This window comes from Astyanax mexicanus, chromosome 4 (genome assembly GCF_023375975.1).
Source record: "Astyanax mexicanus isolate ESR-SI-001 chromosome 4, AstMex3_surface, whole genome shotgun sequence".
In the NCBI taxonomy this organism is placed as follows: domain Eukaryota; kingdom Metazoa; phylum Chordata; class Actinopteri; order Characiformes; family Acestrorhamphidae; genus Astyanax; species Astyanax mexicanus.
In genome coordinates, this window is record NC_064411.1 from 48,391,915 (window position 1) to 48,398,154 (window position 6,240).

Genomic DNA, 6,240 nt, shown 5'->3' on the forward strand with positions numbered 1-6,240 from the left:
CACTTTTTGGAGAAATCAGTTCTTCTCACTGTATTCACAAATATTGTGACAGATCAGCTCAGTTTAGTATTGATAAACGAACAAAACTTATACATTATATAAATAAGTTTTAAGATTTACCATAGATTATACAGTTTATACAGAACTTTCTTTTTGGAGAAATCAGCTCTTCTCTGTCAGGTGCGGGGAGGACGCGGAGGCGGACGCAAATGCAAACAAAAAGGGATTTATTAACGAAAACAAATACAAAATACACAGGGATTTACCGAAAACAGGACTGAGGAAACTTGGGAAAACATGGAGCACTGACAGACGATAAACGTACAAGGATCGACACCGGGGAAATGGAACACGGACCTTGGACGAAGGGGCGGAGCTACAAATGAACACAGGTGAGTGGAAAAACACTGGGAATGAAACACAGACCTGAGAATAACACAGACATAAGAAGCAGACAGACAAAAGACCTGACATTCTCACTGTAATCACAAATATTGTGACAGATCAGCTCAGTTTCAAAAGCAATTTTAAAGCATTTTAAAGTATATTTACTGATAAAATAACAAATCTTATAAACTTTATAAATAAGTTCCCATAGATTATACAGTTTATACAGAACTTCCTTTTTGGAGAAATCAGTTCTTCTCAATGTATTCACAAATATTGTGACAGATCAGATCAGTTTAGCATTGATAAAGAGTCAAATCTTATAAATTATATAAATTAAGTTTTTAGATTATACAGTTCATACAGAACTTGCTTTTTGGAGAAATCAGTTCCTAGTTTGGTTGGTTTCACAAATATTGTGACAGATCAGCTCAGTTTAGTATTAATAAAGGAACAAATCTTATATAAATAAGTGTTTAGATTTTCCATAGATTATACCGTTTTATTACAGTTTCTTGCTTTTTGGAGAAATCAGTTCTTTTCACCAGATTCACAAATATTATGACAGATCAGTTTAGTATTGATAAAGGAATAAATCTTATATAAATAAATGTTAAGATTTGACATAGAGTATATAGTTTTATTTAACATGAGCATGTCTCCCTTTTAAGAGAAATCAGTTATTTTATTTTATTTTAATTTATTTTATTTGCAGTGTTTATATATGAACAAAGAAATACAGTACAAGTATAAACACAGCATATGTTAATTTTTTTTATGTAAAAAAAGGATAACTGGTTTCTTTCAAAAGGGAAGATGGTCAGTATATGATTATTCATAAAAAGGCCACAATTATTAACTCTAAACACCTTATAACAAAGGCAAAGGTTAAATTTGATCAAGGTTCTTGCTTAAAAAACTTCAGAGTTGAATGTTTTTTAAAGAAACATTTTTTGTAAATTTGGAAAAGTGGATTGAGGAAAGATACAGTGAAGCGTCACCACATTTGTAGTTGGTTCTACAAATAAACATTATCACTGTTTAACATAATTAAAAAATGCAAGCTGGACTTTATATTGCAAAAAAAAACATCATTTAATCTGTTAATAAATGAAAAAATAATTACATTATGAACTTATATTATTTATATATTAATGTTTGACTACCAAATGTGAAAATCCTATATTCAGTTGTGAGAATAAATGACTAAACATTACCAGAACATTTAAAAAGTCCAACCAACTTTCTAAAAAAGCCACATAATGAAAAACCTTAATAGACTTATACTTTACAGTACAGATATCTGTAAGCTTATTGTTAATAATAGATTAATGATAAAATATTTTTATGTTAGCGTGGTGGTGGGAAATTTGACAATTTTGTCATGCTTTGGCATAATGGCTTTACTGAGCATCAGTCACTCTATTGATCAGATATACCAGCAGACGTATTGATCCGTGAGTCGGTTCAGATGTGCTCGCTGCTTTGTGTTGGAGGTATGGACCCCTAAGCCAGCGCGCTTTTCTCCTTGCCAGCTGGCCTGAGTAAAGCTTGGGGAGGCTAACTGTCACACAGATCAACCCTGGAATTAACAAGACTACAGTATCTTACAGATTCCCCACTGACCTTAATGAAAACTAAAGAGACACCGAGTTTAAGAAGCTCCACAAACGTCCATTTGGGGAATTATTCCCTTTTTTAACCTGCCCTGAATCCGTAGATACTTTTAACTTGTTATAAGTGACTTATTAAAATAAATAATTATGTATTTAACATAATATACATTGAAAAAGAAATAGTTGGACAAATTCTTGTATCTAGAAGGAAGTGTTGGATTTTGCTGCTGTTTGGAAAGGAAGGATATGATAGACTGATATGGTCAATATTTGGTGTAAAGTTGTAGAGGTTCCTAATGGTGTTCTGTAATAAACACCATAAGCTCTTGAAACAGTATGTGGACGAGCATTAAATCTATAGATACTGTTAATGTGTTATAAGCTAATTATAATATTTTTTAAATATGCATTATACACAATATATATTGACAAATAAATTGTTGGACAAATTCTTGTATCTAGAAGGAAGTGTTGGATTGCACTGCTATTTGGAAGAAGATATGATAGACTGATATGGACAGTATTTGGTGTAAAGTTGTAGGGGTTCCTAATGGCTCTTGAAACAGCAGCAGTATGTGGGCGAGCATTGAATCCGTAGATACTTTCTACTTGTTATAAGTAAATTAATATAATGATTAATTATGTATTTAACGCAATATACATTGACAGATAAATAGTTGGACAAATTATTGTATCTAGAAGGAAGTTGTTGGATTGTGCTGCTATTTGGAAGGAAGATATGATGGACTAATATGGTCAATATTTGGTGTAAAGTTGTAGAGGTTTCTAATGGTGTTCTGTAATAAACACCATAAGCTCTTGGAGCATTAAATTCATAGATACTTTTAAGGTGTTATAAGTGAATTATTATAATGATTAATTATGCATTAAACACCATATACATTGAAAAAGAAATAGTTGGACAAATTCTTGTATCTAAAAAGAGTTGTTGGATTGCACTGCTATTTGGAAAGGAAGGATATGATAGACTGATATGGTCAACATTTGGTGTAAGGTTGTAGAGGTTCCTAATGGTGTTCTGTAATAAACACCATAAGCTCTTGGAGCATTGAATTCGTAGATACTTTTAATGTGTTATAAGCTAATTATAATAATGATAAAATATCATATACATGTTCTTTATACACGATATACATTGACAAATAAATAGTTGGACAAATTCTTGTATCTAGAAGGAAGTGTTGAATTGCACTGCTATTTGGAAGGAAGATAAAAGACAGACTGATATGATCAATATTTGCTGTAAAGTTGTAGAGGTTCCTAATGATGTTCTGTAATAAACACCATAAGCTCTCGAAACAGCAGCAGTATGTGGACAAGCATTGAATCTTTAGATACTTTTAATGTGTTATAAGCTAATTATAATATTTTTTAAATATGCATTATACACAATATACATTGAAAAATAAATAGTTGACAAATTATTACATTTAGAAGGAAGTGTTGGATTGCATTGCTCTTTGGAAGGAAGATATGATAGACTGATATGTTCAATATTTGGTGTAAAGTTGTAGAGGTTCCTAATAGTGTTCTGTAATAAACACCATAAACTCAATGTGTAAGCACTAAAGCAATTTACCATTGACTTTGAAATTGTGTACCACTTTATTAGCCATAAACCACTTTAAGCTGCTCCTATTGGCTGATACAGATGTGCAAAAGCACACACACAGCTTGTCCAGCCCCTGTTATAAAGTATGGCCAATAGAATAGGACTCTGAGTATGCTTAAAGCAAATCCAAGACCATTTCAGGAGCACCGGAAATCTGTCTAAATACTCTGGACCATTTCCTGCCTCAAATTTCTAGCGTTTATGGAACTTTGTTCCATCGTTGGCGTATATCTCTTTCTGGAGTCTATTGTTTACATTCTTCAGCTGTTTTTCTGCTAATAAAGTCTGATTTCTTCATATATTCTGTCATTTTGTTGAACAAAGTAAACCCAACAGTAATCAAAGCCTTAATTTGAAGCCTTAGTGTTTTATATTATATGTACTCCTAACAGTACAGTAACTCAAAAACCTATATAAAACCCCAGTCTTGCAAAAAAATAGAAAAAAAATGCAAAGAAATAAAAAATATAAAATAAATATACCGTGATATACCGTGAAACCGTCAGAATTGATATACATTTTTGGTCATACCGCCCAGCACTAAAATAAATATACAAATATCAGGGTCATGTTTGATCATTGTGTTAAAGCTGCCAAAAGAGAATCTTCCTGATTCGCAATTCTGAAACTGTTCTTCCACGAAAGCCCAGAGCAACAAGTCAATTAAAGGCTTGCAGATGGATAGAGAAGACTAAGATTTGTTGATGGAGAGCAATGAGTGACTTGGATAGTGCTCTCTTAGAGAAGCATTAGCGCATAAAGCTAGAAGACCATCTGGCTGAGTGAAAGCTCCATAAGGCTGGACTCCTCACACCAGCTACTCCAAGTGCCCTGTTTATAGTCTTAGTACTATAGCTGTTGTTTTACTATAGAGTGTAAAGTGTAATTGTGTAATTATATATATAGAGCTCTGGAAAAAATTAAGAGACCACTTCAGTTTCTTAATTAGTTTCTCTGATTTTTCTATTTATAAGTATATGTTTAGGTAAAAATTAACATTGTTGTTTTATTTTACTTTACTCTTTTACTATACTGTTGTTTTATTGTAACTACAGACCATTTCTCCCAAATTGCAAATAAAATATTGTCATTTAGAGCATTTATTTGCAAAAAATGAGAAATGGCTGAAATAACAAAAAGTAAAAAAAAAAGAGTTCAGAAATCCATATTTGGTGGAATAACCCTGTTTTCATGCATCTTGGCATGTTCTCCTCCACCAGTCTTACACACTGCTTTTGGATAACTTTATGCCTTTACTCCTGGTGCAAAAAATTCAAGCAGTTCAGCTTGGTTGGATGGTTTGTGATCATCCACCTTCCTCTTGATTATATTTCAGAGGTTTTTAATTTGGTAAAATCAAAGATTACATACTGTAATTTCACTATGTCTACCTCATATCTGAATGTGATCGCCCTCCTCTTTACATTTTCAACATTAAACCCAGCCTGTTTTCTCTCAGGCCTGCAGCTGATTGGGTAAGTGCACTTTAGGCTGCGGTGTAAAATTGAGACAGGTAGGCCTGATTTGTAATTGTCTTAGTAAAGTGATACTACAGGCCGTCTTCATTAAGGGCTAACTCGCACAATGAGGTAATAAGTTAACCTCAGTTAGCAAGGAACCACATTATATCGAGATGTTTGGAGAGGGAAAGGGCCAGAAAAGCCCACGTGCCAAACCCACACCTGCTCTAATCCAATAACACTCCGCTTTCAGCATGTGACATAGAGGCCTTATATCCAGTATAGATAGCATTGTGTCATCCAGTGTCAGGAAGGCTTCCTAGCAGCTCCGTACAGTTTGTGTGATGGAAGAGTGTGTGTAGATTGTATTTCTGAACTTTTGGTTTGATTGATTGAAATTAGAACACAAGTAAAAAAGTAAATAATTTTAAAATAAATGACATGTTTCCTCTGCCTGTATTTTTTATTCAAGTATACATAAACATCAACTCACTTGAAAGTCTAATGGCAGGTTTACATTCTCAACCCATGCGTAAGACTCTAGCAGCTCTAGAGAGCTTCTTCACTGACCATCTTCTTCATCTAAAGCGCTCTTTCTTCCTGCTGCAGTTATGCTGTACAACCAAATCTGCCCTAATACAGCAAGCACAAATCCCGGTAGAATCATATACAGTGTACACACACACCATACACTTACAGGATGCAAAATATTTTGATTTAAACACACATCAATGTGCAATATTTTAATGACGTTTATATTTCTAAACTTAGTTTGTTGCTTTTTTCTACTTTTGTGCTTTGCTTTGCTTTTTCTTTGCAGTTGTAAAACTGTGAATGTCCTCATTGTGGGCTAATATAGGATTATCTTATCTTACACTATGAACTTCTAACCTGATTTTCAAGAGAATGTTTTTGGAACCTGCTGAAAAAAAACAAACAAACAGATTTTAGGCAATTCCGCATTCACGCTGCACTGACTTGGTAGCTGACTTGGTCATTATGTGTGAACTGCTAAAAAAAAACCTCTATCCGAGAGCTTGCTCAGTGTTTGCTGATTGCAAGCCCAAGCAAAGCCCAAACAAATATCTTGCAGGTTTAAAAAAAAACGGCTAAATCCAATTAGTGTGAAAAATGTTTTGGCTTG